This window comes from Lathyrus oleraceus, chromosome 4 (genome assembly GCF_024323335.1).
Source record: "Lathyrus oleraceus cultivar Zhongwan6 chromosome 4, CAAS_Psat_ZW6_1.0, whole genome shotgun sequence".
In the NCBI taxonomy this organism is placed as follows: Eukaryota; Viridiplantae; Streptophyta; class Magnoliopsida; order Fabales; family Fabaceae; genus Lathyrus; species Lathyrus oleraceus.
Genome location: NC_066582.1, coordinates 325,306,171 through 325,330,920, shown reverse-complemented (window position 1 = coordinate 325,330,920; position 24,750 = coordinate 325,306,171). Strand labels below are relative to the sequence as shown.

Genomic DNA, 24,750 nt, shown 5'->3' with positions numbered 1-24,750 from the left:
GTGATTTAGCGTGCATAGCATGGCCTTTATGGTGGTAGCTAATTCCCATGGTGAGGAATTAGTGAGTGAGTCACTAGGTCTCAAATGAGTGGGACTAGTGAGCTTGGTAGCCGTATCTGGGTTTGATCGGTGAGGTTGAACTATGTGTTCACGAATAGTCGGTACCGCATGCATGGAGTCTCATTTCATAATGTATGTATGGCGTATAATATGAATGGATGTATTCCAATATTATACGTGTGTTTGGTGTTTGTGTTGAGTATGATTATGAGTTGATGTTGCCGTTGCTGAATGTGTGATATGATTAGGGTGATGAATGTGTTAATTTACTTAACATTACATGATATTTCATAATGCTTATTATATCGATCGAGGAACTCACCCTTACAACTATGTTTCAGGTAACGAGCAGTGATTGAGTAGAAGCTAGTGCTTGGAGTCTAGTGTAGTTCCTTAGTGGGTCATGCTCTGGTATATGTAACATCGGGACGGGATGTTTTACTTTGTTTTCATTTTGGTTGATTGAACAACTTTACATGTAATGTGTTACATGATTTGCATGTTGTTAGGTTTCTATCCGCTGCGAATTGTGCAATGTTTTATTTTGATTTAATAAATGAGCATGACAAGTTATTTTGGTGAATGGTGTGAAGTGTCAAGTGTGACACCCTGAAATTGCATATCTACTCTGATTCATATTTTGTTGTTTTAATTAATTATTGGGGTATTTTAGAAGGGTGTTACAGCATACTCCTCTCCTACAGCTTCTTTATCTTCATCAGTGTCAACATTATTGCCACCAACAGAGTCTTCGACATCAGTTCCTCCATTGTCATCACCACCCTGTTCAGCTTCCTTCTTCTCCCCTTCCATCAAAGCCTTCATTAATTTTTCAAGTTTGATCTTTGTAGCAGTGCTAGACCTGATGGAATCCTCCAACTCTTTACATGTCTCCTTCAGTTGTGCAATAACACTCTTCTTAGAAGTGGCAGGGCCATGTACCTGAGAAGATGTCATGACAATATTTGGGACATGTGTTCTAGCAAAAAGTTTGTAGTGGAGGGATAAAGAAGATTCCCTTTTCTTCACACTATCAATAGGCAGTAAGATTCCAGGATGTTGGTTTTGGATTATCCCACAGATGAGAGATGGAAAGCAGATAGGCATCTTTACAGTAATTGAGAAGGCCTGTTTCAAAACTTGTTCAAAAATGTACTTCCCAAAGTCAAAATCTCTTCTTGTCCCAATAGCATAAATAAACTTCCCAAGCCCAGTAGAGGTGGTTGAGGTGTGATTAGTAGGCACCCAATTGGCAGTCCCAATCCTATGAAGGATAGCATATTTGACACTTAGCTTCCCAACAAACAACTTACCTTTGTTTGGCCAGTGTCTCGCCTGCTTGGCAGTTATCTCCTTGCATAATTATTCATATGTAACCTTTATCTTAGCCTGAGGTTCTTTAGTTCTTCCCCGAAACTTGTTGATCACAGCTGTAGAAAATGTCACGACATTTCCTCTAACATACACCTTCATATAATCTTCACTTTTCACATCATCACACCCATCAGGAATGGTCACCACAAACTCCTTGACTAGACTTTCATAGCAAGGGTCAAATTTTGTGACAGTCTTCATCAACCCAGCAGCTTCTATAAGCTCCACAACTTCCTTACATTTTAGAGCATCCTTACCCAACTCCCTCTCTAAAGTTACCCTCATTTGAATAACATACTTCCATCTGTCGCAACCCGAAAAAATACAGTGGTGCGAAAAAACAACCGGCGAAAGAAAAAGATGACAGAAGAGTCGCCAACGTGCGTTATTTATCCCAAAGGAGGGAAAGGAAACGCTCGAAGTAAACCTGGAGAAAGGAAAGGAAAAAGACAAGGTCTCGCAACCAACTCTTGGGTTCGGGAGTCGGTTATGCGAAGGGAAGGTATTAGTACCCCTACGCATCCGTAGTACTCTACGGTATCCACTTTTGTTATTTCTTGTCTAAAGGGTGTGTGTTTATCTAATGTACTATTTATTAAAAGAAAGGGGTCAAAGAAAATGACTCGCACGGATATCGCATCCACTGCATACGTATCTCATCTGAATATGAGAATCAGAGTCTTCGTAGCTCGGTTACCTATGGGTAAAAGAGATGTGTGCTCGCTAAGACATCGCGTCTTATGCCTACGTATCTCATCGGGAATGAGAATCAGAGCAAAACGTAGTTCAGCTAACTACGGGAGTAAGGGTCTCGATTGCAACTAGGGCAAGAGAAAGGGAATGTCTCGATCGCAACGAGGGCGAGAGAAAGGATCGCAACAAGGGCGAAAGCAAACAGGGATTAGTTTTTAGTTGTTAGTCAAACTCGACAAGACATCGCATCTTGTGCCTACGTATCTCATCTGAACATGAGAATCAGAGTTGTCGTAGTTCGGCTACCTAGGGCTTGCCATCTGAATATGGACTTACAAAGGAGGACACCAGTTGTGTCAAAGGAGAGTGGGCGATGTGTTCACGTCCTAGCAGTAGGTGTCGCAGCTCGCTGAATCGAGTCTTAGGCAGTTACCTCTTTGCAATAGAACGGACTACATGCCACAAGATCGGAGACGCTCGGAAAGGTCTAGAAGTGGGGAAGCTCTGCCCTAGAGTTGTCATGCATTATGTACTTAAGTGTTTAGGATTTACAAATGGGAATATCTACCTAACGTTATCATACAAAAGAATATGGGAATCCTACCTATGTTATCATACAAAAGGATATGGGAATCTTACCTATGTTATCATACAAAAGGATATGGGAATCTTACCTATGTTATCATACAAAAGGATATGGGAATCCTACCTATGTTATCATACAAAAGGTTCTATCTAATGGGTGCTACCTAATCGGAACAAGAGTTGACGAGTGGAGCAAGGAGAAATGTTAGGGATAAGGGTAGATGGTGATGCATGAAGCAATCGACTTACAAGGTTGATGGCGATGCATAAAGCAATCGACTTACAAGGTTGATGGCGATGCATAAAGCAATCGACTTACGAAAGGGTGGATGAATACGTGCTGGTTCTGTTAGGTTTTGAAAAATGATTACTCGACGTTGGATCGAGGTTTTGATCTTGTTTTGAAATGGTTATCGAATGTTCATTTTAATTCTTGTATTAACAGATGAATAAAGAATGAAAGAATAAATATTATACATTTCATGGGAGAGGGATACATTTGTTATGAATGGGGATTCAAAGTATTGGAATAATTAAATCGGGTCCAAACAATAAATAATGCAATGTATGAGTGTAAATGCAAAGGAACCGACTCATTGTAAGAAAGCCCAAGAGTAAGCTATGTGAGGTTGATGGCGATGCTTAAAAAGAAATCGACTTACAAGGGTGTGAAAATGGGCTCGATATTAAATCGAGAAAAATATGATTTTTATAAGTTTAAAAATGGTTTTGAATGAATGGTGAAATTAAGAGAAAACAAATTTGCATTATTAACAAATGAAACTATGAGTATAATAAAGGCATAAACATAAAAAGAAATGAAAATGCTAAAATAAAATAGCTAAAAGAAAATAAAATAGCTAAAAGAAAATAAAATAGCTAAAAGAAATGCTACAGATGAGTATTGAACCCTCTCCACTTAAGATTATGAAACTACCCTCTCTCCACTAGGCCATTTATCATTAGTTATTATCTTAATGCTATTTTAGATATGTAAACCAAGATATATTAGACATTAGAATAAAAACTAAGATAAAAATAAAAGTCTGTTGGACTACCAAAAAAGAACGAAAAATCAAACCCAGCCGCCTGGCTGTTGGGTTTTAGAGGCTAGTGAGTTGGGAATAGTAAAAGAAGAATCATTGGTAAATACCAACATTAATGTTCAATGGGAACACTAAATGGTCACTTAAAGGGATTTAAATGGTCTGTCTTATAATGTTTAATTAAAAGAGCAAAAGATAGTAATAATAATAATGAAAAAAAGAAAAACGCAGAATCTCAAATCTCAAACCCAGAATCCCATCGTCCTCTTCCCACGTCTCAACCCAGAATCTCTCTACCTCAAAACTCTCTCCAGCGAAATCTCCCTCTGCTCTCAAAATCGCTCGCACCTATCTCTCATTCTCACCAAAACCCTCTCAATCGCGCTCTCTCTATCTCACCAAAACCCTCTCAATCGCGCTCTCTCTACTCTCGGTATTGCTCTCACGAAATCGCTCTCACCCACAACAACTCATACTGAAACAAAAACAGGAAGCTCACCTTGCTCAGGTAACAATCGACCCTCTTTACTTCGCCTCCCTCAATCGGTTTCCTTTCTGACTTGGGGATTTAGGGTTCTTGGTGGAATCGTTGTCCGCCTCCCTCTTTTTTCGTTTCTCTCTGATTTCTCTTTTTTTGGGATTAGGGTTTATAGTCTCTTTTCCGCCTCCTTTACTGATTTTCTCTCCCTCTCTATTTATGTTCCTTGATTAGGGTTTCCAAGGGGGTCTTTGATGTTCAAAAGAGGCGTTCCTGCAAAGCACTTTCTTTGTGCTCAGAATTTGGTCCATCTCGTTTGATACTTGGATCTGGAACAGGTAACCTGAGCATGTGCCTTCTTCTTTGTTTTTGTCTCTATTCTGTTTTTGGGATTTTTCTGGAATTTAACTGCCTTGCTGTTTTTTTTCTTTTACCGCAGTGAAAATTGCTTTGTGGATGTGACATACTGCATGTTACTATCACTTATCTTGAACAAAAGTCCACCTGGGGTATATTGTGCAGAGGAGGAACCAGCTCCAGGAATCAAAGAACAAACAAAATTTTCTGAATGGCCCTTGTAGTCATGGAAGGATTTTACATTTTGAACTAGAAATTCCTTTGAAAGAAGTATCCTTGCTCCAACATGTTTGTTATTCCAACCAAATGTGTTGTCAAACTCTGCAGCTCCTAGGATTTGACCATTGGTTTGGATGTATTTTGGTAACAGGTGAATTGGTTCATAGATGCATTGGTTCAGCTTTGTGGACATGTCTTAATTTTGAGGTGCATTATGTAGCCATACTAACTTTGAACTTATGCATTGTTTTGGCATGGTTTCACAGGTTCATCACTGGTTTAGGTTTGCACTGCAGCTTAGTTCATTGCTCAATTACTTGGTGGCAGCTTGGTGAATTTGGTCATGGCTTTTATAACAACAAGGTTGGATTTTAAAGCAACATGTACCATTGGTTATTCAAGGATCAAAATGGAACATGGAAGGTTATGGTTAGAATATGGATTGTGCTGGCATTTGCTGTTGTTTATCTTGCAGGTCATGATGTGTTGATAACAGAGTATTGTTACAGGAGTCATGAGTTGAATGGTGCAGCAGAATAATGGATTAGCATGGAATTCTCTACAGGTTCAGTGGCATTGGGTTATTGGTTTGATAGACTTGGTATCAACTTGATACAGGTTTTACATGGTTGCAGAAGGCTGTTGTTTAGCATTGACACATGTAAGAATCAATAACTTTTTGACAGGATTTGTGATGAATTGTTGCAAACATGTTGTGGTCTGCAGGTTTCATTGATCCATTATTACGCTGCTTTGGTTTTCTCCTCATGGTTGCAGCAAGATAAACCACTCTTCAATTTGGTTTCATATAGCATGACACTGCTGTTGGCGCATTCATGATCGACCTGGCATTGCAGACCTTGGAATAATGTTGCTGACCGGTGATGCCTTGCACATTTAAAGTCATGTTGGTATGTATCTCATGGTGTGTGACTAGTGTTGATGTCCTCTTGCAGCACTTGAGCAAATGACAAGTATTCACTGCAAGGATTATGCATATCTGGCTTGAGCTTGAAGCAGGTTTGTTGCAGGCTCATAAATTGGTGTTGACTAAGTACTGGTATGTTACATCGGGCAAGATGAATGGTCAGCTATTGCTAATGGATTTTGAGTTGCATTGACCGAGTTAGGTATGTGACTTCTAGGTATCTCTGCTGGTCTTGTTGTACAGGCTTGATAGGCATCATGCAAGTGTTTCTGTTTGATGTTTTGGGGACTGGTTCAGGGTCATGATGCCACTAACTTGCATTTGGCTTCACTACATGATTATTATCCATTGTTGCCCACCTGCTTGTTGCCTTAATGAACCAGTTTTTGAAGCTTACATGTAGGATTATGCAGGGTCTGCTACTTGCTAGGTCTGATGCTGCAGGAACATGGCAGGTATTATTCGTACATGTGCGACTGTGCTCATTCTGCATTAGGCCTCAATGGTGTAACCAGATTGATGTTCCTTGCTCTCTATGTTGCTCAATTCTGCAACACATCTTGCTCATGTATCCAACCTTGGTCTATTTTTTTCTCACTTTATCTTGGTCTTAAGCCCTGTTGGATTAACTAGCTTTTGGCCTAATGAAGGTTGGTTCTTTTGCAGACAAAGTGTTGGTTGTGCTGGTTTCGGTTTACATTGTATGCATAGCTAATTCAAACCATGTCTTGGCATGCTTCATGGAAGAAAAAGGATGTCCTTTCATAGCAGGTTTTGGTTTGGTCATTGACAGCACTTGTGGTTTTAATTCAAGGCATGTTGGAAAAATTTCAAGGCTTGACTTTTATGTTGCTGGAACTTTGTTTGTGCAAGTTGGGTATTACAGCAGTTGGTATAGCAGGGCAAATGCAGCATGATGGAAGTTAATTGGCAAAGCAAGATTCCAAAGGTTCAAGGTGTGACCATGTTGACATTAAAGTGAAGAAGCCAAGCACAAGTGGTTAAACCAAAGATAACAGGGACATGGATAATGTCATGATTGGTCAAAGTTGACCAAAAAGTCAACTGTTGACCAAAGTCAACAAATGGTTAAAATTCAATTTTATTTGCATTTTTCTTGTAAATGGACAAATGATTGATGATTGTGGTAAAAATTTAGAGTTTTTGGATTTTGGGTGACTTTGGTCAATGTTGACCAAAAAGTCAACTGTTGACCAAAGTCAACAATTGGTCAAAAATTTGTCAAGACTTGTATTTTCTTGTGTAGAATCAAATGTAATGGTTTACAATGACATGAAATAGATTGAAATGGATTAACAAATGGTTTGAAGTTGGCTTCCAAATTGTTTTGTCTTATGACTTGAATGTTTGACTTTTGAAAAATAACTTGATTGATAATGTACATGAACAAGGCCATGAAATGAGACCATAAGGTTAGGGTTTTGACATAGTATCCATGAACCAATAACATGACTAGCAAGTGTCTTGAAACACAAGAAGCTTGGTTGTTTGGATGACCAAGACCATATGAGTATTAACAATCACATGAACCACACCATGACTTTGGACCAAGACCAATCCTCATATAAGACCAGAGTAAGGTTAGGCCAAACGTGCTAAACAAAAGTGAAAACATAAAAAATTCAGGACTAAAATCGGGGTATGACAGTTGCCCCTATTTAAGCGTCTTCAACTAGAGAATATGAAGCAGGACGTTCTTCATATGATCATAGTGGGAAATGGTTAAATACTAAGAAGACCCGGATTTTGATCCTGAATCCCTATGAAATAATTAACAATGCCTGTCAGAATCGGCAAAGAAGCAATCTCAAAAGAAGAATCCGTCTGGTACGGTGAAAATCGGCCTGAGTACCGAAACAGAAAGTTGACCTGGATACCAAAATAAATGGTAACACAGGAATACCCATGGTCTGAATGCCGCACATTAGTCTGAACACTAAGCATTGGAATATGAGAGTATCAATGTTGGTCTGATCACCGGAAATCTGGTCTGAACACCACTTCGATCTGGAAATCGGAAAACTGGCCTGAATGCCACAAGTACTTCGACTTGAATGTCGGAAACTTCTTCGATCTGAAAATCGGAAACTGGCCTGAATGCCACTTCGGTCTGGATACCGGAAACTGGCCTGAATGCCACAAGTTGCATCGACCTGAATGTCGGAAACTTCTTCGATCTGAAAATCAGAAACTGGCCTGAATGCCACTTCGGTCTGGATACCGGAAACTGGCCTGAATGCCACAAGTTGCATCGACCTGAATGTCGGAAACTTCTTCGATCTGAATATCGGAAACTGGCCTGAATGCCACTTCGGTCTGGATACCGGAAACTGGCCTGAATGCCACTTCGGTCTGGATACTGGAAAAACTGGCCTGAATGCCACAAGTACTTCGACCTGATCGTCGGAAACTTCTTCGATCTGAATATCGGAAACTGGCCTGAATGCCACTTCGGTCTGGATACCGGAAACTGGCCTGAATGCCACAAGTTGCATCGACCTGAATGTCGGAAACTTCTTCGATCTGAAAATCAGAAACTGGCCTGAATGCCACTTCGTTCTGGATACCGGAAACTGACCTGAATGCCACAAGTTGCATCGACCTGAATGTCGGAAACTTCTTCGATCTGAAAATCGGAAACTGGCCTGAATGCCACAAGTACTTCGACCTGATCGTCGGAAACTTCTTCGATCTGAATATCGGAAACTGGCCTGAATGCCACAAGTACTTCGACCTGATCGTCGGAAACTTCTACGATCTGAAAATCGGAAACTGGCCTGAATGCCACTTCGGTATGGATACCGGAAACTGGCCTGAATGCCACAAGTTGCATCGACCTGAATGTCGGAAACTTCTTCGATCTGAAAATCGGAAACTGGCCTGAATGCCACTTCGGTATGGATACCGGAAACTGGCCTGAATGCCACAAGTTGCATCGACCCGAATGTCGGAAACTTCTTCGATCTGAAAATCGGAAACTGGCCTGAATGCCACTTCGGTCTGGATACCGGAAACTGGCCTGAATGCCACAAGTTGCATCGACCTGAACGTCGGAAACTTCTTCGATCTGAAAATCGGAAACTGGCATGAATGCCACTTCGGTCTGGATACCGGAAACTGGCCTGAATGCCACAAGTTGCATCGACCTGAATGTCGGAATTTTCTTCGATCTGAATATCGGAAAAACTGGCCTGGATGCCACTTCGGTCTGAATACCGGAAAATTGGCCTGAATGCCACTTCGGTCTGAATACCGGAAAATTGGCCTGAATGCCACTTCGGTCTGAATACCGGAAAAAACTGGCCTGAATGCCACTTCGGTCTGGATATCAGAAACTGGCCTGAATGCCACTTCGGTCTGGATACCGGAAAAAACTGGCCTGAATGCCACTTCGGTCTGAATACCGGAAAATTGGCCTGAATGCCACTTCGGTCTGAATACCGGAAACTGGCCTGAATGCCACTTCGGTCTGGATACCGGAAAAAACTGGCCTGAATGCCACTTCGGTCTGAATATCGGAAAATTGGCCTGAATGCCACTTCGGTCTGAATACCGGAAAAACTGGCCTGAATGCCACTTCGGTCTGGATACCGGAAAAACTGGCCTGAATGCCACTTTGGTCTGGATACCGGAAACTTCATGCCTATCAACCTCGGCAGAAATAGGAAACATGATAATTGAGGCGGCACGTGGGCCAACGACCCATGCTAGGGATAATAAGTCATGAACAACCTTCAGTCTGAGCACTGGAAACAAACTTCTGGCTTGTCACTTGGGATGCCGAGAATGTTTTATGCTTACATGCGTATGTTTGAATTTTTCAATGGCGTAATGCTCCATGAAAATGGAAATGCTACGCGATTTGGGAGGATGCAATGCAATATGATTCTACATGCAGGGATGCGAAATGCTGGGGAAAATGCCAAGCTGAAGCAAGGAATCCTGTTGGGGAAATGATCACAATCTTCTGGACCCTGGCACTACTGTTGGAGATGCACAGCATAATGAACTACGTGGGGAAATGACCGGCCACACGGTGTTCTGGCAATGACGAGATACCGAGACTCTGACTGGGGAGAGAACGGCGCTGAAAACCCGTTGTTGGGGAAAGCGATAGTGGTTCTGGCAACCATAATCTACGAGAGATGACTCAACAGAGGGGGAAAACATCGATACGGTACCGAGGTTATGTTTCAAGGCAAGAGATCATCGATCTGGCATCGGGATCATCGATCTGGCATCGAACTCTGAGGAGCAACTACTTCTGCTGGGAGGATACGGTCTGGCACTGTCAACTCCGCTGGGGATATACAGTCTGGCACTGTCAACTCCGCTGGGGATATACAGTCTGGCACTGTTAACTCTACTAGGGAGTGTATAGTCTGAAACAACCGCTTGGGGAGTACAGTGGTGAGAACCTGCTGGGGATTGAAGAATCCAACACTCTGATCAGCTCTGCAGGGATAAGACACCGGATTCGTCTGTTGGCGACTTCACTGGGGAAGATATTCACGATCATCTGCAGGGGATTTTAAGGAAATGCCCCGAGGGTATCTGTTCTAAATAGACGATCCAAAGCACTTAAAATTTACAGCAATTTTAAATGTTTATTAAGCATGTACCTCTTCAACTACCCCTTCAGCAAACTCTTTGATAGACAAGTCTTCAACTTGGAGGGTACCATTGTCAAGCAAGACCTGGATACCCTGCTGCAGTTTCAAGCAATCCTTACCCTGTGTAGCGCAATCCAAACAACCTTTCCCACAACCGGGGAAAACATCAGCCTTCAGCAAGCATTCCTTAATTTCCAACAACGGAGTCTTCAACTTCAACACATCCTTAACGGGCTTGGCTTCTTCTTCGAGCATATTCACATTTGCACCACCATGCTGTGGCATGGGATTGTTGACGACATTAGGAGCCGGTGCAAGGTTGATAGCCTTTGAATCTGTGAGGTCCTGAACTACGTGCTTAAAAGCTTTGCAGTTCTCAATATTGTGGCCAGGTGCCCTAGAGTGGAAACTACACCTAGCATTGGCATCGTAACCCACCGGAAGTCTACCAACCGGAGGAGCCAGAGTGCGTAGCTGCACAAGTTGTAGCTGTTGAAGACTAGCAAGCAGTTGAGCGCACGACATTGGAAGAGTGTCGAAACGCCGGTCCATCATCCTCTGCCTCTGCTGATAGGCGGGTCTGTCACCTGGTTGTTGTTGTTGTTGATACCGAGCTGGTTGACGTTGTGGTTGTTGCTGATACTGAGTTTGCTGACGTTGTGGTTGTTGTTGTTGTAGTGGTGCTGCAGCTGGAATGGTCACAGCCGCAACATACGGTTGTTGATGATAGTTTTGAAAATTATTCCTCCTGTTTTGATATGAAGACACAAAATTCACACCCCCTCCCTCTGCTTCTGTCCTCCCATAAATGGCTTCTTTACTCCTGATGAAGATCCACCTCCATTGTGGCTCTTGTAGGTCTTCAGGTAATTCTCTACCCTCTCTTCGGTGGAGACCACATCAGCGAAGTTGGAGGCATTGCACCCCACCAGACGCTCCAGGTAAGGTCCAGGCAACGTATTCATGAACATGTTGGCCATTTCCTTTTCCAACATGGGAGGTTGAACACGGGAAGCTATCTCCCTCCAGCGTTGAGCGTACTCCCTGAAGCACTCATTGCTTTTAAGAGACAGGTTCTGGAGTTGAGTTCTGTCCGGGGCCATGTCTGCATTATACTGGTATTGCTTCACAAAAGCTTCCGCCAAATCCCTCCAGCAACGGATATGGGCTCTATCCAACCTCATGTACCATTCCAGGGATGCCCCAGCTAGGCTGTCCTGGAAGAAGTACATAAGTAGCTTCTCGTCATCAGAATATGCAACCATCTTTCGGAAGTAGGCTTGCACATGGGTCTTCGGGCAAGAGCTACCATTGTACTTGTCGAAGATTGGGACTTTGAACTTCGGTGGGACCCTCACGCCTGGGACCAATCCCAAGTCAGAAACATCTACCCCCAGAGGGTTTTGTCCTTCCACCGCCTTCAACCTCTCCTCTAATCTCCTGAACATGGGATCCATGCCATGGCCCAAACCAAAGTCTTCTGGCAGCAAGAACTGATCATCTTGATCATCGTGGATGGGTTGTTGATCGTGGTTGTTATGTGGGATCGGGACAGGCCCCGGTCCATTAACCTCTGCAATTGGAGGATCAGTCACGACCTCTGGTTGAGTAGTTGCGGGATTCCTTTGTATCATTTGTCTAATCTCTTGTTGTCCCTGAGCTACTCCCTGAACCACATCCATGAATTGGTTCATGCGGACCCTCATCTCGGCAAGTTCTGCTTGTAGACCCTCCATTGCTTTCTGCTGGTTTCTGCGGGTACCGTGCCGGTGAATTCCTGAATCAGCTATCCTGCTAATGGAACACCCCACAAAATGAGAACACCGCGACGGTACCTGTTATGCAAGACATGCTATGGATATGCAAATGTAATGACATGTTTATCAATTCCAAAAGGTATTCTAACCCTTTGATTCCAATCTCTCGTCAGATAAAAAGTGTAAGAAAAACCCCGACCAGAATCAAGAAGAAGATATCAGCCCCTGGGAATAGATAAACATGTGTTGAATGATTTGAATGCAAAATGATGTGATGCAATGCAGTGACATGGAAATCAGGACTGTTGTATCCGCTCGAACATATGTCGGGTTGCACTATTTGAAGAGAAAACCCACTGAAGAATATAATATAAGATCAAAACTCTGCTCCAGAAAACCGGGTTGGTTGGAGGTTAAGGTTCCCTGAATTTAGCCCGCCCCTCACTGGTAGGTTCTAAGAACAGAAGTTTGTCAGCTTCAGCCCTTCAGTCGAGAATAATACGTTTACCACTGAAGGTTTGGCATTATTACGGGATAAAAGACCTCCACTGACTCCCCTCAACAGGATATCCTAAAGCAAGTTCCCAGTCTCGGGGTCCTCGGATTGAGCAACGAGAATGCGCCCACCAGAGCTAACATAAACGCGTCTCGGAGGAGAGGCCTCGACTGAGTTCTCGGGAAATGGTCACCAGAGTCGACGATTTCTAAAGGAATATCTGTCGTTATGGAACACCCATAGGAAAAAATATATCCAACAGAAACCTCGTCTGGAATGTGGGTCTCATGAACGACTTAACGTAGCAACATACCACGCAAGCCTCATGACTATCCACTCTAACACCTATGTGTACACTCAAGCCTGGGTAGTGGGCTTATCTCTCATAGAACAGTCCCAACCCAATAAACAAACAACCTACAGAACCCACAGATACAACAAACATATGTACATGAATGCAATAAAATAGAGCAGGTAAATGCGGAAAGTAAACGACTGTACAAAAGCATAAACACCCAACAAACAAGAAATCTACAAAAGCTAGGAGGGACTCGCTTAGGGAAACCGGGTCCCCAGTGGAGTCGCCAGCTGTCGCAACCCGAAAAAATACAGTGGTGCGAAAAAACAACCGGCGAAAGAAAAAGATGACAGAAGAGTCGCCACCGTGCGTTATTTATCCCAAAGGAGGGAAAGGAAACGCTCGAAGTAAACCTGGAGAAAGGAAAGGAAAAAGACAAGGTCTCGCAACCAAATCTTGGGTTCGGAAGTCGGTTATGCGAAGGGAAGGTATTAGCACCCCTACGCATCCGTAGTACTCTACGGTATCCACTTTTGTTGTTTCTTGTCTAAAGGGTGTGTGTTTATCTAATGTACTATTTATTAAAAAAAAGGGGTCAAAGAAAATGACTCGCACGGATGTCGCATCCACTGCATACGTATCTCATCTGAATATGAGAATCAGAGTCTTCGTAGCTCGGTTACCTATGGGTAAAAGAGATGTGTGCTCGCTAAGACATCGCGTCTTATGCCTACGTATCTCATCGGGAATGAGAATCAGAGCAAAACGTAGTTCAGCTAACTACGGGAGTAAGGGTCTCGATTGCAACTAGGGCAAGAGAAAGGGAATGTCTCGATCGCAATGAGGGCGAGAGAAAGGATCGCAACAAGGGCGAAAGCAAACAAGGATTAATTGTTAGTTGTTAGTCAAACTCGACAAGACATCGCATCTTGTGCCTACGTATCTCATCTGAACATGAGAATCAGAGTTGTCGTAGTTCGGCTACCTAGGGATTGCCATCTGAATATGGACTTACAAAGGAGGACACCAGTTGTGTCAAAGGAGAGTGGGCGATGTGTTCACGTCCTAGCAGTAGGTGTCACAGCTCGCTGAATCGAATCTTAGGCAGTTACCTCTTTGCAATAGAACGGACTACATGTCACAAGATCGGAGACGCTCGGAAAGGTCTAGAAGTGGGGAAGCTCTGCCCTAGAGTTGTCATGCAATATGTACTTAAGTGTTTAGGATTTACAAATGGGAATATCTACCTAACGTTATCATACAAAAGAATATGGGAATCCTACCTATGTTATCATACAAAAGGATATGGGAATCTTACCTATGTTATCATACAAAAGGATATGGGAATCTTACCTATGTTATCATACAAAAGGATATGGGAATCCTACCTATGTTATCATACAAAAGGTTCTATCTAATGGGTGCTACCTAATCGGAACAAGAGTTGACGAGTGGAGCAAGGAGAAATGTTAGGGATAAGGGTAGATGGCGATGCATGAAGCAATCGACTTACAAGGTTGATGGCGATGCATAAAGCAATCGACTTACAAGGTTGATGGCGATGCATAAAGCAATCGACTTACAAAAGGATGGATGAATACGTGCTGGTTCTGTTAGGTTTTGAAAAATGATTACTCGACGTTGGATCGAGGTTTTGATCTTGTTTTGAAATGGTTATCGAATGTTCATTTTAATTCTTGTATTAACAGATGAATAAAGAATGAAAGAATAAATATTATACATTTCATGGGAGAGGGATACATTTGTTTTGAATGGGGATTCAAAGTATTGGAATAATTAAATCGGGTCCAAACAATAAATAATGCAATGTATGAGTGTAAGTGCAAAGGAACCGACTCATTGTAAGAAAGCCCAAGAGTAAGCTATGTGAGGTTGATGGCGATGCTTAAAAAGCAATCGACTTACAAGGGTGTGAAAATGGGCTCGATATTAAATCGAGAAAAATATGATTTTTATAAGTTTAAAAATGGTTTTGAATGAATGGTGAAATTAAGAGAAAACAAATTTGCATTATTAACAAATGAAACTATGAGTATAATAAAGGCATAAACATAAAAAGAAATGAAAATGCTAAAATAAAATAGCTAAAAGAAAATAAAATAGCTAAAAGAAATGCTACAGATGAGTATTGAACCCTCTCCACTTAAGATTATGAAACTACCCTCTCTCCACTAGGCCATTTATCATTAGTTATTATCTTAATGCTATTTTAGATATGTAAACCAAGATATATTAGACATTAGAATAAAAACTAAGATAAAAATAAAAGTCTGTTGGACTACCAAAAAAGAACGAAAAATCAAACCCAGCCGCCTGGCTGTTGGGTTTTAGAGGCTGGTGAGTTGGGAATAGTAAAAGAAGAATCATTGGTAAATACCAACATTAATGTTCAATGGGAACACTAAATGGTCACTTAAAGGGATTTAAATGGTCTGTCTTATAATGTTTAATTAAAAGAGCAAAAGATAGTAATAATAATAATGAAAAAAAGAAAAACGCAGAATCTCAAATCTCAAACCCAGAATCCCATCGTCCTCTTCCCACGTCTCAACCCAGAATCTCTCTACCTCAAAACTCTCTCCAACGAAATCTCCCTCTGCTCTCAAAATCGCTCGCACCTATCTCTCATTCTCACCAAAACCCTCTCAATCACGCTCTCTCTATCTCACCAAAACCCTCTCAATCGCGCTCTCTCTACTCTCGGTATTGCTCTCACGAAATCGCTCTCACCCACAACAACTCATATTGAAACAAAAACGGGAAGCTCACCTTGCTCAGGTAACAATCGACCCTCTTTACTTCGCCTCCCTCAATCGGTTTCCTTTCTGACTTGGGGACTTAAGGTTCTTGGTGGAATCGTTGTCCGCCTCCCTCTTTTTTCGTTTCTCTCTGATTTCTCTTTTTTTTGGATTAGGGTTTATAGTCTCTTTTCCGCCTCCTTTACTGATTTTCTCTCCCTCTCTATTTATGTTCCTTGATTAGGGTTTCCAAGGGGGTCTTTGATGTTCAAAAGAGGCGTTCCTACAAAGCACTTTCTTTGTGCTCAGAATTTGGTCCATCTCGTTTGATACTTGGATCTGGAACAGGTAACCTGAGCATGTGCCTTCTTCTTTGTTTTTGTCTCTATTCTGTTTTTGGGATTTTTCTGGAATTTAACTGCCTTGCTGTTTTTTTTCTTTTACCGCAGTGAAAATTGGTTTGTGGATGTGACATACTGCATGTTACTATCACTTATCTTGATTAAAAGTCCACCTGGGGTATATTGTGCAGAGGAGGAACCAGCTCCAGGAATCAAAGAACAAACAAAATTGTCTGAATGGCCCTTGTAGTCATGGAAGGATTTTACATTTTGAACTAGAAATTCCTTTGAAAGAAGTATCCTTGCTCCAACATGTTTGTTATTCCAACCAAATGTGTTGTCAAACTCTGCAGCTCCTAGGATTTGACCATTGGTTTGGATGTATTTTGGTAACAGGTGAATTGGTTCATAGATGCATTGGTTCAGCTTTGTGGACATGTCTTAATTTTGAGGTGCATTATGTAGCCATACTAACTTTGAACTTATGCATTGTTTTGGCATGGTTTCACAGGTTCATCACTGGTTTAGGTTTGCACTGCAGCTTAGTTCATTGCTCAATTACTTGGTGGCAGCTTGGTGAATTTGGTCATGGCTTTTATAACAACAAGGTTGGATTTTAAAGCAACGTGTACCATTGGTTATTCAAGGATCAAAATGGAACATGGAAGGTTATGGTTAGAATATGGATTGTGCTGGCATTTGCTGTTGTTTATCTTGCAGGTCATGATGTGTTGATAACAGAGTATTGTTACAGGAGTCATGAGTTGAATGGTGCAGCAGAATAATGGATTAGCATGGAATTCTCTACAGGTTCAGTGGCATTGGGTTATTGGTTTGATAGACTTGGTATCAACTTGATACAGGTTTTACATGGTTGCAGAAGGCTGTTGTTTAGCATTGACACATGTAAGAATCAATAACTTTTTGACAGGATTTGTGATGAATTGTTGCAAACATGTTGTGGTCTGCAGGTTTCATTGATCCATTATTACGCTGCTTTGGTTTTCTCCTCATGGTTGCAGCAAGATAAACCACTCTTCAATTTGGTTTCATATAGCATGACACTGCTGTTGGCGCATTCATGATCGACCTGGCATTGCAGACCTTGGAATAATGTTGCTGACTGGTGATGCCTTGCACATTTAAAGTCATGTTGGTATGTATCTCATGGTGTGTGACTAGTGTTGATGTCCTCTTGCAGCACTTGAGCAAATGACAAGTATTCACTGCAAGGATTATGCATATCTGGCTTGAGCTTGAAGCAGGTTTGTTGCAGGCTCATAAATTGGTGTTGACTAAGTACTGGTATGTTACATCGGGCAAGATGAATGGTCAGCTATTGCTAATGGATTTTGAGTTGCATTGACCGAGTTAGGTATGTGACTTCTAGGTATCTCTGCTGGTCTTGTTGTACAGGCTTGATAGGCATCATGCAAGTGTTTCTGTTTGATGTTTTGGGGACTGGTTCAGGGTCATGATGCCACTAACTTGCATTTGGCTTCACTACATGATTATTATCCATTGTTGCCCACCTGCTTGTTGCCTTAATGAACCAGTTTTTGAAGCTTACATGTAGGATTATGCAGGGTCTGCTACTTGCTAGGTCTGATGCTGCAGGAACATGGCAGGTATTATTCGTACATGTGCGACTGTGCTCATTCTGCATTAGGCCTCAATGGTGTAACCAGATTGATGTTCCTTGCTCTCTATGTTGCTCAATTCTGCAACACATCTTGCTCATGTATCCAACCTTGGTCTATTTTTTTCTCACTTTATCTTGGTCTTAAGCCCTGTTGGATTAACTAGCTTTTGGCCTAATGAAGGTTGGTTCTTTTGCAGACAAAGTGTTGGTTGTGCTGGTTTCGGTTTACATTGTATGCATAGCTAATTCAAACCATGTCTTGGCATGCTTCATGGAAGAAAAAGGATGTCCTTTCATAGCAGGTTTTGGTTTGGTCATTGACAGCACTTGTGGTTTTAATTCAAGGCATGTTGGAAAAATTTCAAGGCTTGACTTTTATGTTGCTGGAACTTTGTTTGTGCAAGTTGGGTATTACAGCAGTTGGTATAGCAGGGCAAATGCAGCATGATGGAAGTTAATTGGCAAAGCAAGATTCCAAAGGTTCAAGGTGTGACCATGTTGACATTAAAGTGAAGAAGCCAAGCACAAGTGGTTAAACCAAAGATAACAGGGACATGGATAATGTCATGGTTGGTCAAAGTTGACCAAAAAGTCAATTGTTGACCAAAGTCAACAAATGGTTAAAATTCAATTTTATTTGCATTTTTCTTGTAAATGGACAAATGATTGATGATTGTGGTGAAAATTTAGAGTTTTTGGATTTTGGGTGACTTTGGTCAATGTTTACCAAAAAGTCAACTGTTGACCAAAGTCAACAATTGGTCAAAAATTTGTCAAGACTTGTATTTTCTTGTGTAGAATCAAATGTAATGGTTTACAATGACATGAAATAGATTGAAATGGATTAACAAATGGTTTGAAGTTGGCTTCCAAATTGTTTTGTCTTATGACTTGAATGTTTGACTTTTGAAAAATAACTTGACTGATAATGTACATGAACAAGGCCATGAAATGAGACCATAAGGTTAGGGTTTTGACATAGTATCCATGAACCAATAACATGACTAGCAAGTGGCTTGAAACACAAGAAGCTTGGTTGTTTGGATGACCAAGACCATATGAGTATTAACAATCACATGAACCACACCATGACTTTGGACCAAGACCAATCCTCATATAAGACCAGAGTAAGGTTAGGCCAAACGTGCTAAACAAAAGTGAAAACATAAAAAATTCAGGACCAAAATCGGGGTATGACACCATCTTTCATCATTCTTCACATAATGTAACGACACATTATCCAGTGGAGCCTCGACCACAACAACATGAGGCTTCTTGGTAGCAGATCTTTTCACAGGCGTGATGTCCTGGACATCCTTTTCGACCTCAAACTCGGAATCACTAGAAGAGACATTTTTCCTCTTCCTAGTAGGAGTAACAACTTTACTCCATGATCTAGCAGGACCAACATGAGATTTTCCTATGGAACTTCTAGAGGGAGTGTTTTTCATACCACCAGATTTTCTTTTTATCTCCTGTAACACCCCAAAATTTTCCCCCCTCATTCATGCATTCATTTAGCATTTCATATTGCATTTCATCATGTCAATCAGAATTAGATCCAAGAAACTTTAAAAAAAAACGAAAAAAAAAAATTTACAAAAAAAATAAATAAATAAAAATAATAATAAAAAAATAAATAAAATATAATAGAAAAAAATCTCAGACTTGGACCTCTCTCAAAAGCCCACTAAGCTACCAATATTAGGCTATAAATACTAGAGTTTCAGGGAAACAAATTCATTCTATTCCTATTACCCTGAGGAAAAAGATAGTGAGAGAAGGAGGAAGAGAAGCAAAATACTCTGAGGTTTCCTTGAAACAAAACCCTTGACAAAACCTGGAGAGAAACCTGACAGAGAACTCAGAGCAACCCCCAGGCAGCTCTGAAAAATTCAATCTGACTCACACACTTTCATCTCATGCAAACCCTAACATTGCCTTGCAAACCCAGCCGTGCCATTTGATTTCAACCGGTCTCTCCCATCAGGTTTGCCTCATTCCCATGATTTTATGCTCTTAATTTGGATCATCTGAATGTATGAGGTATGATAGATGAATTTCATTATGTTTTTGCCCACGGGTTTAATTATGCATGAATGGGTGAAACCTATGCCTTGAATGTTTAATCACATGATTTCTGAAATGTATGCCACAGGGTTTGAGGTTTCTGAAACCATACTGTTATCCATGAAAAAAATGCTTATCGTGTTTCACTAACCCTTTTGTTGAGCTTTTGTGAGGGCTCACAGACTCTTGCAGAGATGGTTTGTGTGGTTTTCCCACTTTATTTGTAGGATACCCCCTGGAGGTTCATTCCAATTACCTGTACTGACTCACCTTTCTTTGATGGCATTAGCTTGGGAGATCCCTGGGTTTCTTACTCCTTTAATTGCTGTTACTTCGGATCTCTATCCGCGTGGTACTTTTACCTCTTTTCCGCATTTTATCGCTTTCTTAGCTGGAAGACCTCGATAGGAGGCATTTGTTTTCTTTTGTTTATTTACTTCTGAGCCCCTTGTTGGCACATTTACTTTATACATGTTTGTTTTGTATGTGTTCGTATCCCTGCAGGTAGCGCGGTTCCTTCGTCAAGGACTGCCTTTTTTTCCCTTGAGCATCCCAAACCCTAAAACCCAAAGCAACACGTTAACTCCTTCTACTACAGGCGAGTAAGTCTCCAAAGGCCGAGCATCCGGTAGATTGCGTAGTAACGTCGTTCGTCCAAAACCCAATCCATAACCCCGTAGTTAGCCGAACTACGTTTTGCTCTGATTCTCAGGCCAGATGAGATACGTAGGCATAAGACGCGATGTCTTAGCGAGCACACATCCCCCCAACCCATAGGTCAGCCGAGCTACGAAGACTCTGATTCTCATATTCAGATGAGATACGTATGCAGTGGATGCGATATCCACGCGAGTCATTTTCATTTAACCCTTTTTTTTGGTAAACAGCACAAGATAAACTCACACCCTTTAGACAAGAACTACAAAAGTGGATCCCGTAGAGTACTACGGATGCGTAGGGGTGCTAATACCTTCCCTTCGCATAACCGACTCCCGAACCCAAGATTTGGTTGCGAGACCCCGTCTTTTCCTTTCCTTTTTCAGGTTTACTTCGAGCGTTTCCTTTCCCTCCTTTGGGATGAATAACGCACGGTGGCGACTCTTCTGTCATTTTCTTTCGCCGGTTGTTTTTTCGTGCACTGTATTTTTCAGGTTGCGACATCTCCTTGGAGGGAGAATCTTCAAACACCACAGCCTTTCCTTTTCTCCTCTGAAGTCTCTTGGTTATACCAGGAGTCACAATGTTAGTAAGAGGTTCCTCATCGGATGTTAGATCATCAACATTGACAACATGATCGACTTTATTTTTACTTCTTCTCTCATGAGAAGCATGCTCAGGAACACATTCATTAACCTTCTTCTTACTCCTTCTGACATGAGTAGCATGCTCAGGGACACTTTCCTCATCTTTTTCACTAGAATCACCATCAGGGCTAGTTTCTTTTTCCAAAGATGTTTGAACATCTGGAAAAACATCTAAGTTCACTTCCTTCAACACAGAGGTAAGAAACTTATGAAGTTCCTTATCAATGGCATTCCTTTCTGCTTCGATTTGATTCTCAGTACCACCAGTATGCATAGTAGGGTTTATCATCTCAGAACCTTTAAACCTATACCCCTCTTCAACAACAGTTTTATCTTCACTAGGGTTGTAGGTTCAGAAACAAAAGACTTACCAAAAGTCTTGACATGCTTTGAAATAGATGGTGTAGCTTTCTTCTAGGGGGTGGATGAATTGTGTATAAGGGAGAAACATCCAAGACAAGATCAGACAAGTTATTCATTTGGAATGGTTCATTTGCTATAGCAGTTGGGAAAGATGATCCACTGGTTTCAGTTGAGACATGCATGTGCTTGGGTGAAGGTTGTTTTGACATATTGGGTAACACTTGATGCAGATGGAATTTGGAAAGACACTTGAGAGGAGGTGAACACAGATATCTAGAGAGAAGTGAAGTGTTTGAAGGGAATAGGTAGCGTATTTTTGTCCAAAAGGATACACAATGGAGTAATGGGTTTAGACAAGCGTGTCTTGTGTAATGATGATGGTTAAAATCTTGTCTGACACACTTAAATAGTTGTAATTTCTATAAATGTTCATTAACACAAATCCCAAGTTCTCCTCTTAATTTTTCAAACTGAATTGCATCCAAGGCTTTGGTAAAAATGGCAGCAAGCTGATTTTCAGTGCTAACATGCTCAAGTGTTATGAATTTGTCTTCAACAAGTTCTCTAATAAAATGATGTCTGATGTCAATGTGTTTAGTCCTATTGTGCTGAATATGATTTTTAGAGATATTAATAGCATTCAAGTTGTCATAGAACAATGTCATGACATCTTGTGTGACATTGTATTTGGTCAACATTTGTTTCATCCACGTTAGTTGAGAGCAGCTACTTCCTAATGCTATGTACTCAGCTTTAGCAATAGATAGGGAGACACAATTATGTTTCTTGCTGAACCATGAAATCAAATTGTTTCCCAAAAAGAAACATCCTCCAGAGGTACTCTTCCTGTCATCAACATTACCTGCCCAATCAACATCACAATACCTCATTAACATGGAATTTAAATCATGAGAGTATAACATTCCATAATCACATCTGCCATTCACATACTTAAGAATCCTTTTTACTTGATTGATGTGACTCACTCTGGGTTCTTCTTGATATCTAGCACAAACCCCAACGGCAAAAGTTATATCTAGTCTACTTGCTATAAGGTTTAGAAGACTACTAATCTTGCTTCTATATAGACTTTGATCAACACTTATGCCCTTTTCATCTTTAGATAACTTCAAGTGAGTAGGAGTAGGAGTTCTTTTGTGACTAGCATTTTCCAATCCAAATTTCTTCACAATATTCTTTGTATATTTTCTTTGAAAAAGAAAAATGGAGTCTTCCATCTGTTTGACTTGGAGTCCAAGAAATTAGTTAATTCACCTGCCAAACTCATTTCAAACTCAGATTGCATTTGCTTGACAAAATTTTGGACCATCTCATCTTACACCCTCCAAATACAATATCATCCACATAGATCTGAGCTATCATAAGTTTCTCTTTGACAAAGAGAGTCTTATCAATTTCACCCTTTCTATATCCATGGTTGATGATAAACTCAGTCAACCTTTCACACCATGCTCTTGGAGCTTGTTTTAAACCATGCAATGCCTTCTTTAGTTTGAACACACGATTTAGGAAAGTAGGATCAACAAATCCTTTTGGTTGTTCAACATACACATCTTCATTTAAATATACATTTAGAAAGGCACTTTTAACATCAATTTGTAACAACTTGAATTTTAAAAGGCATGTCATTCCAAGTAACAATCTGATAGACTCCAAGTGAGCCATAAGGGAAAATGTTTCATCAAAGTCCACTCCTTCCATTTAAGTGTATCCTTGAGCAACAAGTCTGGATTTGTTTCTGGTAACAACCCCTTGTTCATCTGACTTGTTCTTATACAGCCATCTAGTACCAATGACATTTGTCCCTTTAGGTCTTGGTACCAAATCCCAAACTTCATTTCTTTTGAATTGGCCAAGTTCATCTTGCATAGAATTAATCCATAACTCATCAGTCAAGGCCTCCTTGATATTTTTAGGCTCAAATTTAGAAACAAAACATGCATTTGACACGACTTCCCTTGATCTGGTAATTATCCTTTCATTTTGATTTCCTATAATAAGCTCCTTAGGATGATCTTTCTGAATTCTGATGGAGGGTCCTTTGTCTGTTGACTCAGTCTCTGCAGGTTCAGTATTAGTACCTGAGTCAACAACATCTTCAGGAACATCATAGATATTTCAACATCATCTGTGACATCAACTTCTTTAATTGAGTCATCCACTACAATGTTGATGGATTCCATCACCACCTTGGTTCTGGAGTTGAATACTTTGTAAGCTCTACTATTTGTAGAGTATCCCAGAAAAATTCCCTCATCACTGTTAGGATCCATGTTTCTCCTTTGCTCACGATCTTCCAGAATATAACATCTACTTCCAAATACATTGAAATATTTCACAGTTGGCTTTCTTCCTTTCCACAATTCATAAAGTGTAGTCGATGTGCCAGATCTGATAGTCACTCTATTAAGGATATAGAAGGCAGTGTTCATGGTTTCAGCCCAAAAATGATATGGTAGTTTCTTATCATGAAGCATGACCCTGGCACATTCTTGAATAGTCATATTCTTTCTCTCAACCACACCATTTTGTTGAGGGGTAATGGGTGAAGAGAACTCATGACTAATCCCTTCAGAGGTGTAGAATTCATCAAACTTGCTATTTTCAAATTCCTTCATGTGGTCACTTCTAATTCTGACAATACCACAATCCTTCTCTCTTTGAATCTTTTGACAGAGTTCTTTAAATACTTCAATCACTTCATACTTTTCTTTGATGAAGTTCACCCAGGTGAACCTTGAGAAGTCATCAACAACAACATAGGCATACCTTTTTCCTCCAAGACTTTCAACCTGCATAGGTCCCATCAAGTCCATATGAAGTAGCTCCAGAACTTTTGCAGTGATCAGATGTTGGAGCTTCTTATGTGACATCTTTGTTTGCTTCCCAATTTGACATTCACCACAGATTATTCCTTCATCAATTTTCAGCTTGGGAATACCTTTAACAGCTTCCTTTGATAAAACTTTCTTCATACCTTTCAGATGTAAGTGACCAAGCTTTTAATTCCATATCTTAGCCTCATCTGAAGGTGAGAAAAACAAGAAAGGGGGGGTTTGAATTGTTTTGGAAAATAAGCGCTTTTGGAAAATAAAATCACACAGGATTTTATACTGGTTCGCTTATAACACAAAGCTACTCCAGTCCACCCGGCCAAGGTGATTTCGCCTTCAACAAGGACTTAATCCACTAATCTTGAAAGATTATTACACCCAACGTCTAAGAGAAAGATCTCTTAGTCCTCTCAAGTATACAGACTGCGCAGAGTCACTTGAGGAATATAAAAACAACTTAGATAAAAACAGAGTTTGTAATCTAGAGTGCT

General features: G+C 40.8%; 1 pseudogene; it reads right to left on the bottom strand.

Annotated features, from left to right (window-relative positions):
- Positions 1-729: 729 nt before the first annotated feature.
- On the bottom strand, positions 730-23,126 carry LOC127137295 (uncharacterized; annotated as a pseudogene).
- Positions 23,127-24,750: the final 1,624 nt, after the last annotated feature.